Source organism: Mustela lutreola, chromosome 1 (genome assembly GCF_030435805.1).
Source record: "Mustela lutreola isolate mMusLut2 chromosome 1, mMusLut2.pri, whole genome shotgun sequence".
NCBI lineage: Eukaryota > Metazoa > Chordata > Mammalia > Carnivora > Mustelidae > Mustela > Mustela lutreola.
In genome coordinates, this window is record NC_081290.1 from 161,680,706 (window position 1) to 161,694,732 (window position 14,027).

Consider the following 14,027-nt stretch of genomic DNA (forward strand, 5'->3'; position numbering starts at 1 on the left):
CCTCTCTCTCTCTGCCTACCTGTCTCCCTTCTTGTAATCTCTGTCAAATAAATTAAATTAAAAAAAAAAAAAGAGTGACTAGGTAGTTTAATAGCTGGTTGAAGAGTCATTCTCAGAATGGGATGATCCATGGACAAATGTTAATCAGCATACAGAAATGTCTATGCCATCCATTCCCCTTCCTCACCTCTCAGTGCCACGTTAGCCCACGGTGACTCCGATCCTTCCCACATCACTCAATGGAACAACCCTTGCCAACTTTCCCAGTGATGGAGTAGTTTCTAAATACGATGAACATTTTATTTCATTTGCTTTCTCTGGGGCATTTGACACTTTGAATACATAATTTTTTTGAAAATCCTCCAAATTTGACTTTGAAGTTGCCACTACCCCTCGGTTTACATCCTATAGTTTTGCCCACCTCAACCTCACAGGGTTCTGACCCCCCACAAACCCTTCAAGGCTGGTGCCCTCCAGGGTTCTGTCCTAGACTCGCTGCTTTATTTTAATCATTTTCCTTGAGTTTTCTGATTCACATGGACTCACCCTATGTGCTCGCTGATAGTGCTCAGGTTTGTGTCTTCAGCCCAGCTCTGTCTGCGGGACGCCAGGCACATTCATCAGCCCTTGGATGTTCCACGGATGGCTCACAGTGTTGTAGACTGAACTTATGGCTGCTCTATCAAAAGCAGTCTTTGCCCCCTTCTTGTATTCTCGGTATCTGTGAATATACCCTGTCTGACTACGAGTGCAGTCTCATTCCTTCTTGCCGTATTCTGTGGGTCACATTGTGCTCACCACCACACCCCCCTAACTCCTGTGCCCAATTCCTATGCTGAAGTCTCATGCTCCAATGTGACTACATTTGGAGATAGGGCTTATAGGAGGTGATTAAGGTTACGTGAGGTTAAGGGTTGTAAGGGTAGGGTCCTCATCTGATAAGATTGTTGACCTTAGATGAATGAGGAAGAGAAAGAAAGATTGTGTGAACACGCAATGAGTAGGCAGTTGTGTATGAGCCAGGAAGGGGGCTCTAACCAGAACCCCACCATGCACACATCCCAATCTCAGACTGCCAGTCCCTACAACTGTGAGAAAATAAATTTCTCTTGGTTTTTTTTTTTTTTTAGAATTATTTGACAGAGAAAGATCACAAGTGGGCAGAGAAGCAGGCAGAGAGAGAGAGAGAGAGAGAGGAGGAAGCAGGCTTTCTGCAGAGCAGAGAGCCCGATGTGGGACTCGATCCCAGGACCCTGAGATCATGACCTGAGCTGAAGGCAGTGGCTTAACCCACTGAGCCACCCAGGCGCCCCAAATTTCTCTTGTTTTAAGTCCACTAGCCTATGGTATTCTGTTCTGTCGGCCCCATCGGACTAAGATGCCATGAACAGAGTCAATGTCCTACCTACTCCATTTCCTTAACATATGCAGAATACTTTCCTACCTTAAAAATCTCAATCTCACTGACACAGAATCTCATTGTTTTTTGCCTTAATGACCTCCATGAGCTCTCCTGGTCTTCACTTTGTACCCACTTCCCTATTAATTCCTACCCTTAATGTCAGAACCACTCTTCTAAAAATATGAATGTGGCCATGTCATTCGCTGGCTTAAAATGTGTCATTTGATCTCAATTATTTTCAAGATAAAATCCAAATTTCTTAGCAACACAGTTGGGGTCCTTCCTGTTCTGACCCCTGTCTAATTCTCCATCCTTATCATCTCATTATTGACCCCTTCAGAGCTTACGTCCCATTCATACCCCCCAAAAGGTACATTTCCCCTAAACTTTAATATTCAAAATCTGGTATACTTTTCCACAGTTTAATATCCCTGGGGACTCTGTTTCTTTGAGGAAATGGTAGGTTCAGACGAAGCATCCACTATAGGAGTTAGACAAGCTTCATACCCCTCTTATGAGGAAGACAAATAAATAGTTACATAATACAATATGATCAAGTCATACTAGAGATTTGGTCAAAGGGTCATAGATCACAAAGGAAGAAAATAAGCAAAACAAAATATTGTGCCCAGTCCTCTGCCCGAGGCTGCAAGAGGCATTTTGTAAAGAGGAGCTGTTGCTTTTGCATGATAGAGATTCAACAGAATCTTCAAGGATGAGTAGAATTATCTCCTACCTGTTCTATACGCCTCTGTAAGAATAGCACTGTCATAGAAGGGGCTGCACTCTCCCTACTGAATGCTTGATCATCTTAGTAAAAGTCTTGTCCACTTCCACCTAGCAAGGCCCTAGAACATCAGCGGGTACTGAGCATCCTTCCCCTTGACTAATGAACCATTTTATGAAAAAAACTGTAGGTGTGTCCCTGTATAGTAAGTGTCATTACAGTTCCGGCCAATAAAATAGCCATAACAGGAAGGATATTCACACAAGGCACTTTTAAATGACTGATCGTTGCACTTATGCAATGCCCTGAGAGGCCTATGCTGTGATTTCTCGGTAACGGTGTGGGAGACCGCAGACGCCAGGGATCATTTCTGTTGGGGATATTTGGGGGGAAAGGGTCTGATCTTCATCTGTGTGGTGATCTGTTTTTATCCACTGACACTGAAGGCTTTAAGCAATGGTTCTTTATGGTAATGGCTACACTGATGACGTTGGCGGTACTCCTGGGACCAAGACATCCCACAATGCTCTAGAAGAGGTCTTGATAATGGTAAACCGTGATTTTCATGCAGGCATCCTATTGATTTAATGGATGTTGCATAACGGTTGTTATATTTTGGCATAGGAAATCTATCCTAAATGTTAGAACTGGTTTGAGGGAACATAATAGGATATAGGATACATGTTCATGCTATTTTTGCTACCTTACTACAGGAGAAAAAAATACATCACTTACAAGATATCACCCCTTTCTTTCAAAACAGACCAAAAAAAAAAAAAAAATAGAGTAAGGGAAGTGAGAAAGGAGGAAGGTAACAAACATTCATCATCCGTGTCAGATATTTTTTACAAGTTATTGTGTGTAATCTTTTTTCAAAAATTATTTTTACTAACATATAATCTATTATTTGCCCCAGGGGTACATGTTTGTGAATTATCAGGCTTTGTGTAATCCTTTAAAAAAAAAAGATTTTATTTATTTTAGAGAATGAGAGAGAGAAAGCGTGAGACAGAGAGAGTGAGGGCGCGCGCAAGCAGGGGGTGGGGAAGAGGGAGAGAAAGAAACAGGCTCCCCCCTGAGCAGGGAACCTGATGCAGGACTTGATCCCAGGACTCTGGGATCACGACCTGAGTCCAAGGCAGACACTTAACTGACTGAGCCACCCAGGCACCCCATATTTTGTGTAATCTTTTTGATAATTCTGCATGGTGAGGAAATTCTAGACACGGAGAAACTGAGACTCAAAAAGGGAACTGGCCAGTGGCCAAACTTGGCTTAACTTGGCTGTGACACCAGGTCTGTGTACTTGCCAAACCCTCTACAAGCGTTGGTCCCTACTGCACCCAGACAGCAACGCACTGATAAGGCACAGGGCACACAGTTGAGGCAGCTTCGCTCTCCTCGGCCCCTCCGTCCTTCGGTGCTCCATCCCTGCTCCCAAGCCTGTGTGCCTGTGTTCCGCAGGCAGGACAGCACAAAGGCTAAGTCATTAGGAAGGTCAGAATCAGGCCACCACCCCTCCTCCAGGGTCTGCTGCTCGCCAGAGGTAGGATCCGGAACAAGTATCCACACCTTCTTCCCCGGCCTCCTTTTTCCCTACTGCAAGATGAGTAAAGGGGCTTGGTTTCCGAGATTCCCACCAGCTCAAAACAGTCGGTGATTAGCAAGTGCCTGCTGTATTACTGATCCTCCTAGAGTAAATTACCCTAACAATGAGATCATTTACATAATCGGGGAGGTGGCTGGCTCCTGGCGAGCTAACGGCTGGCGCGTTGGCGGATGTACCTTACCAGCAGCCGCGAGCGGGCTCCTAGCTCCCGAGGACCGCGGAGCACGCTCAGCCGAGAGGACCTCACGCCCGCAAGGACTTCCAGCGGTCAGGGCTGGGCTTCCCGGCCGAAAGCGGACCAAGCAGCCTCCAGATCAGGCTGCATTGAGCCGCCCGCTCCTTCTGTGCTTCTGATCCCCAAATAAACCACATTCCTGTTTCTCCTATTCATACAAAGTCAGGAAGGGAAATTTCCTTGTTTTATTTTTTGTTTGTTTTTGTTGTTGTTGCTGTTTTGGTGTGGGGAAAGAACAACAGTAAGAAAAACACCACTTGCAGCATAAATGGGAGAGAACGTTTGACCTTATAGAATCACCCAGTGCTGAGATGGAAGGTGGTTTTTCACTAACTCCCTTGGTTGCAGATGGAGGGGCCAGGGGGCAGTGCCCCAGCCTAGACTAGAAGCCAGCTCCATGCCTCCTTTGCGAAAGATCTGGAAAGAGCATTTAGGAACTCTGTCTCCGCCTTGACACACTCCCCAGCTGTACCACCCCAGGGTCTCCCACCCCCCAAACTACCAGATATCTTTCCGGATGTACTGAGGAGGGGGTGTGGGAAATAAAAACGATAATTAAGACTCTAGAGGGTTTTTATGGTTTTGTTTGTTTGGTTTGGTTTGGTTGGTTTGGAAACTAAAGTTTTAAAAGTTATTTTTTGTGAAACAGTATAGAATGTTTACGATAGGTGAAAAGGAACACAGAAAATGAACAGCACTTTGTGCTTCTTAACAGTAAAAGAAAAACCCCTTGACCTCTCTTCTCTAAATTTCCTTTTAATCAATTTGCAAACCAAAATAAATGATGGAAATTGGAGGCATCCCATCCTCGGCTCTAAGGACGATTACATTCCTCCCTGTTTTAGAAACAAGAGACTATTTATTAGTTGTATGTAGAAGGTTTGCCTTTAATGTGATTGCTCTGTCAGAGTACAAGCTATCTGACTGCTAATGTATAATTCTTCTTTTCTCGGAAACACGATTAGGCTTTTTATCTGGAATTTTTGCTCAGATTCCAGTAAATGCATATTCGCTTTTAAATTCTTTCAAAGAAGAAACAGGTATTATTAAAGGACCCTGGTCCCCATCATAAAACACTGAAATAAAGGCACAGTCATTGCCCAAAGGAGCAGTGGAAGAATTTTATATTGTTTTTCTTGCTCACTAGATGGTTTTGAACAGAAAGACCAGGGCTGGATTTGAACAGAAAAACCATAGGAGTCTGATACACATGCTTATGGGGGTTATTAAATGGGAATCAACTGCAAGAAACAGCCATGTGTTACACGGTAAGAGTGAAAGACCCTAGAGGACCCGCACCCAAGGACGCACTCACAGACCACTGGATGCAATAAGCAAGAGGATTTTATTCGGGCATGCTCGGACTCCCAGGGACATTTGACCATGAAATCCGCGAGGGATGGGTCAGTGTCTGAGAGCCCCGATCTGTTTCGGGAGTCCCTTAATATAGAATTTTACAGTCCATTACATCAGAGCCCTCACTTTTCTAGCCAGTAATTTCAAAGCATTACAGTAAGGCCTACACATAGGTAGCCAATCCTTTAAAACCAACCATACATTCTGGCCAGTCACCGTTCAGGTAGTGTACAGTAGAGGGTACGTGTTGAATTGCACGTTTCTAACCTTTATCTGTATACGTGCTGAACCGCACGTCTCCAGCTAGCGTACGTGCTGAACCGTACGTCTCCGGCCTTGGTACGGGAGGCAACCCTTATCAATTTTACTTAGTAATAGGGGAAATTCTTAACAGGGGAAGAGTATAACTTTATTTGATTACACAGCGAACGAGGGTTTAAGCAATTTTTCATTTCTTAGCAAAGCATTAGAAGCATTATTATACAGAAGCCAGAAACAGCTGGGTTAAACACAGATTTTTGCTATTCGTTATCCTGTTATGCTGCTTGCTGATTCCCTTATCTATGGTCAGCTGGCCACAGTTTCTTAGTTAGCATGAGCTGGTTATAAAAAGAATGTTAAAACTTATAGGCTATACTATAGTTCTGACCTGGGGTCCTTCAAGAGGACACCCAGCTTCACGAAATGCCTTTTCATTTTCGTGTTGCCTCTGAAGAGCCTTTTTTTTTTAATATATATTTTATCTATTTATTTGACAGAGAGAAATCACAAGTAGGCAGAGAGGCAGGCAGAGAGAGAGAGAGAGAGAGGAAAGCAGGCTCTCTGCTGAGCAGAGAGCCCCATGTGGGACTCGATCCCAGGACCCTGGGATCACGACCTGAACTGAAGGCAGCAGCCTAACCCACTGAGCCACCCAGGCGCCCCTGAAGAGCCTTTTAATAAGCAAAGATCTTCTGTAAGAGCTTGAAAAGTAACCGAGAAGTTTTTTCCCTTACTGAGGAAGAATTTGCCCACCCTAGCCCTCCAGCTCCTGGGACTACGTGAGAACAAGGTTGGCCTCTGAGGTCGTGACCTTGGTTTCAGTCTGGGTGTAGCATTTCCTTTCAGTCAAGCTGGAATCATCCCAGCAGCTCTTTTGGTGGCGTAATAGGCCAGGGCATTTCTTTAGGATCCATGCTTTTGGAAAAATGGTAACCTTCAGGTAGTTGAATATTGACTCCAGGAGGCCATGGAGGGAATGAGAGAATGACCAAGTATTTCCTGCCGCAGCCACAGGTGGCACAGACAGGTACAACCCACCAGTAAACCTACCCCACCCCAGGCAGAAGAGGTGGGACTAGCCATCCACCCACAGCACCTCATCCTTCCATGATTTGCTCCACCCCTGTTCATAATGACCCCACCTCTTCTGGATGGATTAGGGAATAGGGTGAGGGTAGAGAGGTTAGGGAGAAGGGGTGTGGTTAACTCTGTGGGGGTACTGACAACAAGACGGTCTTCTCACCTTTTGTTCTTGGCTACATCTAAGTGAAAAGCAAAGAAATTCAACCTCCTCACTGTTGTACCTGCTGTCACGGTGGCTTCTGGGCCTCTTCTTACTCCTACCTTCTCACCATTTACAGGTTCACCCCCACCCTTGGTTTCTGGATGGAATCTGGGCCTAACCTATAATCTAGGGTATTTAGGTCACTCTACCTCTGTGTTCTTGGACTCAGTACCAACCTTGGACCTCAAGGAGATAAACGACTTCTGCTGTCACTCCTGCCCCTGTATTCCCATCTGTGCCCTCTGCTTGCAGAGCACCACATTCCTTTCTGAGGATGAATCCTACCTTACTTTTGCAGTTCCCTTTCCCAGCTGAACGGCCAGTGTCTGGTACACTGAACACTTCTCATTTTAGCCCAGTGGGTCTCAACAGGAGGCAGCATTTGGAAATATGTTTTGGTGACGGGAAGGGGGGGGGCATTTTTGGTTGTCACAGGGACTGAAGAGTACTGCTAGCATTTAGAGGGTGGGGGACAGGGGCACTAAATAATTTGTCCTGCCAAAAATGCCAGGGGCACTGATGTTGAGGAACTGCTCCTGCCCCATGCGGATCCATGCCTGTCCTGCTCTGTCAAAGGTGCTTGAAGACCCTTAGTACCACCTGGAAACTTCTTGGTCTGCTTTCCCACTGTGGATCTTCTCTTCTCCCAACTTGGTTTTGTGAATTGGAAGCGCAATCAACTCCTTTATTCCCTCCTGGAAGATCAGCCTTTCCATGAGTTAGGCCTTAGAAAGGCCCAAATTTTCTTATCCTTGCCCACTGAAGCCTATTTCTCCAACTTGAGATATATATATATGTATATACATATATATATATATATATATATATATATATATATATATGAAATTTATTTGACAGAGACACAGTGAGAGAGGGAACACAAGGAGGAGGAGTGGGAGAGGGAGAAGCAGGCTTCCAGCTGAGCAGGGAGCCTGATGTGGGGCTTGATCCCAGGACCCTGGGATCATGACCTGAGCCGAAGGCAGATGCTTAATGACTGAGCCATCCAGGTGCCCCCACAACTTGTTATATTAGCTTAAAGTATGTTTACTTTCCAGTTGCTAATTTTGACTCTACCCTCTTATTGAAATTCTGCTTTCTCTCTCTTGTTGTTGAGCCTGGGCAGGTGTAATCTTTCAGGTATATGGTACCAACTCTAGCAACTCATCTGTCTTCTATCCTTACTTCCTTGGGCAGCCTGGCTTCAGGGGTCTTCCATACTAGTCAGTGGAGAAAGACAACAAATATTAGTTTGCTTGGGTTGCCATAACAAAGTACCACAAGTTGGATGACTTAAACAAGGAAATACATTGTCTAGCTATTATGGAGGCTAGAAGTCTGAGATCAAGCAGTGAGTGGGGCTGGGAGAGAAGAATGTGTTCCATACTCCTCTCTTAACCTCTGGTGGCCTACCACCAATCTTTGGAGTTCCTTGGCCTGTAGGACCATCACCCTGATCTCTGTCTTCATCTTGATGTGCATTTTCCTTGCACACGGGTCCCTCTATCCAAGTTTCCTCTTTTTATAAGGACACCAGTCATATGGGATTAGGGACCATCCTATCTCAATATGACCTCATCTTAACTAATTTTATCCACAATGACCCTATTTTCAAATAAGGTCATATTCTGAGATAGTGGGGGCTAGGACTTCATATGAATTTGGAGAGGAACCTAAGTCAACTCATAAAAGTATATTAGATTGTGATAAGTACTAAGGAGAAGAGTAAAGCAGGGAAAGGGGTTTGGGGAGCACAGAAGCTGGGGAGCATATTGTTTTTAAGGGGGGTCAGGAAGAATGTCACTGATGAGATGATATTTGATCTGACCTGAAAGCAATGGAAGAGCCAGTTATCTGCATATTCGAGAGAAGAAAATTCTAGGCAGAAGGAAGGGCAAATGCAAAAGCCTTGGGGTGGGAGTGAGTGAACATGTCTGAGGAGCAGCAAGGTGGCCTTTGTGGCTGGATTGGAGAGTGACAGGACGGATGTAAAGAATGGGAGCAGAGCGAGCTAGGGAACCAGACCATATGGGCCTTTGATGGCTTAGTAAGGCTCTTAAAACTATTTTCTCTTCAACTATCTGGACCTCTTATCCAGATAGTTTAGGCTGAATAAAATACCAATAGCTACCAGTTATTGAACATGTGCAAGTGACTAGCACCATGATGCGCTTATTTTAAATTTTTTAGCATATTTTTCCTCATTTCATCTTATTTTATAGATGAGAACACTAAGACTCAGAGAGATTCAGTGATCTGTCCGGTATCACATGCTCAAGTAAGTGAAGCAGATTGGACCCTTAGACTTCTTGGCTGTTGGACTTTAAAGTCCATGTACTTGACCTCCATGCTGTATGACTGTTATGGGTCAAACTGTATCCCACCCACATTCATAAGCTCAAGTCTTAACCTCCTAGCACCTCAAAATGTGACCTTATTGGAAATAGGGTCATTGCAGGTGTAATTAGCTAAGGTGAGATCAAACTGGTGTGGGGTGGGCTCTTCATCTAGTACGACTATTGTCTTTATAAAGAAGGGATATTTGGACAAATGCAGACACAGATACACACGCAGGAAGAATGCCATGTGAAGATGAAGGTGGAGATTAGAGTGACGTTTCTATAAGCCAAAGAGTACCAAAGACCACCAACAACCCACCAGGAGCTAGGTGAGGGGAATGGAACAGATTCTCTGTCACATCCCTCATAGGAACTAGCTTTGCTGACACATTGACCTTGGGCTTCTGGCCTCCAAAACTGTGGGATAATACATTTCTGTTGTTTAAGCCTCTTAGTTGGTGGGTGCTTTATTCTGGCAGCCCTAGCGGATGAAGGTAACGTCCATCTATGGTTATTTATATTTACTCATTGTGGTGATTTATAGCTAAAGGCCTTTTCCATCTTCCACAAGACGTATGTTTCTAGAATATATCATCAGAGGTTTATGAATCAAAATTCCATAAATGTGGACTTACAAGTTTATAGATGTGGCTGGATCTTGGAGACAATCTTCTTGAAGATACAAAAATTGAGGCCCAGAGACGAAAGGACTCGCTCAAGGTCACAAAGGAAATTCCATTTGTTTGTTTCCTTACTCTTGCACTCTGTTCCAGGCCACCCTGACTTTTCTCCTTTTTGGCCTGTTTAGAGAAGGGTCTATCCTCCTCTCTTGTCAGGAGGCAGTATATGTTGGCCTTTGTGATGGGACAGGCTCCTGCTCCCTTCTTCACCAGAATTTGCCAGAGTTCCTTGAGGTCAATAGACAACGCAGACCTCCTTATTCTAGCACCAGCTACAGTGGATATTTGAAGATCATCGATCACATTTCCACACACTTTCCTCATCTGCTGTTCTAGGAGAAAACTCTCTGAACCTCTATGCTCTAAACCTTGAGGTCTGAAGGACTTTTGATTCTATGTGGTACCCGGTACACATTGCTTTACTCAGAATGTAGTAATTAGTCTTGGGGGAAGCATATGGAACTTCTTTGTCCAAGCATAACCTGAGAGTGATGATTTGCCTCCCTTCACCTTCTTGAGAATCTGTGAGCAGAACTAGTAGAGGTCTGGTTGTCTCCATCATGCAGTCCATCTTGCTGTGCTCTATTGAATATATCTAGGGGACTGGAGCAGCAGCTCTGTGGTTCTGGACTGCCAAAGTCAGCAAGCGGAGGTCCTAGAGGGAGAGTCAATCAAATCTGGGATTGAGACACCTTGGGGAGCCTTGCTGGCTCCATGCTACCTTACATGGTTACCTCACATGGTTGCCACATTACCAACAAATCATTTATGTAAGAGGAAGAGGAAATGGCTTCTCACAAGAGCTGATCACGCTTTTCTTCCTTTTCTACATCCCCTAGGGATAGCCTGGAACTCCAAATTTGAAGTCAAATATGTCATCCTGATTCAGCAAGATATGAACTGGGTGTGGGGGTTTTAAACTTCTTAAACATTGGCCTTGGATCAACAACTCATGGATTTCAGTTTATTTTTGAGACTCAGGAAAAACACATGTGCAAAAGCAAGCTTTTAGTCCAGTCTAGTGTAAGGAGGAACAGAGAGTCTTGCTCCAAATTGTTGTCTGACTGTTGAAATGTCATCGTCATTGTTTCATCCATGTATTAAAAATGCACACACACTTACTTGGGGGAAAACCTTAATATCAGTTGCTACATCCTAATGTGATTCTGGGATCTGAGGGAGAGAAGGTTCTTTTAGCTGGAGCACAGCTAAGCCAGGCTGCTGCTGGGCCCATGCGTTCTGTTTAGTTCTCACTCCTGCATTCAACATTGATTTGGTGATAAGAGGCAACACGGACGAAGGGGATGTTGGAGGGTGAGAGATAATTATTTCCAATGGCACAACTTTACCACGGCCTGATGCACAGTGAGAGGGAGGTGAGAAGTCTGGACCATCTCCCATCTCCCTACTGCCTCTCAAGCTTCAGGCCAACGAACAGGTGGGTTCCAGAATGCAGGCCTAAGGACTATGTTCCATCAGTCATCAAATGTGCATTAAACATTGACACTGCACAGAACTCTATTACATAGTTTCGTTATAAGAATGAGCGTCTAGGGGCACCTGGGTGGCTCGGTGGGTTAAAGCCTCTCCTTTGGCTCAGGTCATGATCTCAGGGTCCTGGGATCAAGCCCCGCATCAGGCTCTCTGCTCAGCAGGGAGCCTGCTTCCCTTCCCCTCTCTCTGCCTGCCTCTCTGCCTACCTGTGACCTCTGTCTGTCAAATAAATAAATAAATAAACTCTTAAAAAAAAAACAACAAAAAAAGAATGAGCGTCCAATCTATGGTTTCTTCTCATGAGGCACTTAGGCTCCAGTTAGGGAGTGGGATGTCTGCAGAAGGTCTCTCTCAGGTAACCTCCATGAAGCTGAGTGGTTCCTAGTGGCCCAAGAATGCATACATGTCTGGAAAGCCCTGGAATGGTCTCTACAGTGTCCCAAGTTCTTTTCCAAACAAAGAAATCCCTAAGATCTGTCTGGAACTATCAGACTTGGTCTGATGGGTCATTTCATACCAAGGAACTCTAAAAAATTTTTTTCCATGTGGTCCAAACAAAGTTCTTCTCCGGCCCATCTACCCTCTTAGAATGACCACATAATTTCTCTCCCCCTCCCCTTTTTTTTCTTTTGAGGGCATGGCAGCTTGCAAATAAAGCCAGTTTGCTACTGATGCATGTTGGGAATATTCTGTGCTTCTCTGAGTCCAGACTCTACCCAAAAGGGAAGAGACTCGGCTCCCTCCATGTGGCCTAGACACAGGTAGGAAAATGGAGAGACAGGAGCAAGTGTCCAGAGCCAATGGGACTTCAGGCTGGCAAGGAGAATGCTGGACAGAGGAAGAAAGCTGAGAGATGGCTGCTTCACAGCTGGGCTCAACATTAGACCAAGACACATCCATTTCTACACAGGCTGTCCATTCCCCATTTCCTTGGCATCATTTTTTCCCTGGCAACAAACTAATTATAACAGACCCATCACTCAGCAATTAAGAATAATTTATGTTCCTTTCTCAAGGGAGAATCAATCCAGTATCCCAGGCAGAATCCCTTAATCATTCTGTTAACTACAGAAGAAGCGGGAGCTCCTTTTATCCAAGCCATCTCCACTATTGTCTGGCCTGCTCTACCGCCGCAGGCAGTAAATACCCTGCATTTTGCACCAGATGCATTTTGAGTTCTCATTCTGTAATCTGAAAACAGAAAGAAATTTAATAGTAGCAGGAACAGACTGTGCTGCCCTTGCTTCACATTAAATTATTCCTTGCCTCCCGGCATTAAACAATAGCGGGCAATAAAGAAAACCCCAGGAGCCCAATATTCTTGGGATTGTATCAGGATGGAAGATTAAACTCCTAAACCATTCAAGATGTCTCCGCTTTGTCCCTCAACATAGAAGCCCTTATATCCCCACTGTTTCCGAATGAAATATATTTCTGCAGTGTTAGAGAGAATTTATGAGTAGCTCAAGGCCTCCTGTTTGAAGACACTTTCTTTCAAAAAGAGGCAAAGGAAAGAGAGAGAGAAAAAAAATCCAGACCTGAAAATTAGAATACGCTTGCTTTGTGTGATTTTATTTAAGAAAATTTGATACCTGTGTAAAACCTAGGTTGCCCATGTTGGTGTCTGAACTAGAGCAAAGAGAAATGTTCGGTAAAACTTCTAGTAAAGCAAAACTTTCAGAGAATCAAAATTTAGGCTTTCTCTCTGAAGTGATGAGTCATTGAAATTTGGAAGCTGGGGTTCATTTCTCAGTGTAAGCAGGAAATTAGAACAATATCAAATACTCCAGCCTCATTTTCACTACAAAGTCAATTCCAATCAATCTGTTCTCAGCTCAAAATGACATGTCAGGTTTGGTAAAGGTATTTCCAAATCCGTTTTTCTTTGCTTTCATCTAAATTTAAAGCAAAAAGCTTTCAGGTTTTAAAACATTTTTTTTTTCTTTTGTCAGAGAGAGTGAGCACAGGCAAACAGAGTAGCAGGCAGAGGCAGAAGCAGGCTTCCTGCTGAGCAAGGAGCCCAATGTGGGACTCGATCCCAGGGTCCTAGGATCATGACCTGAGTCAAAGGCAGCCGCTTAACCAACTGAACCACCCAGGCGTCCCAAGTTTTCAGGCTTTAGATGATAGGTAAAACTCTTGAAAGCTGGAAGGTAGGTGCTCCCGGAAACAGGAGCAGTTTGGAATGGGAGGGGGTGGTGGGGCTGCTGTGGGCAGGGGGAAGGAGGGCAACAGTATTAAATAAGCTTCGCAGGCATTCTAGGAGTCACCAACCACAGTCCTCCAGAAGGTGCCCGAAGTAGAAGGAGGAGGGCAAGGTGAAAATGTTTTAATTTCTACACAAATCCTATTCAGGTACACATACCAGGAAACTACCATAGTGGCTGTTTCCCAAATCAGAACACACGTGTAAGGGCCTATTTAGCCAGAGTGGCCCCACCTTGGTTGAGCAGCCATTTTGTTGTTTATGCAGTAAAACTTAAATTGACCCTAACCCCCACTACCCCCACCCAGGGGAACTTACTTAAAAAGCAAGTCGGGGCTGGGGCGCCTGGGTGGCTCAGTGGGTTAAGCCGCTGCCTTCGGCTCAGGTCATGATCTCAGGGTCCTGGGATCGAGTCCCGCATCGGGCTCTCTGC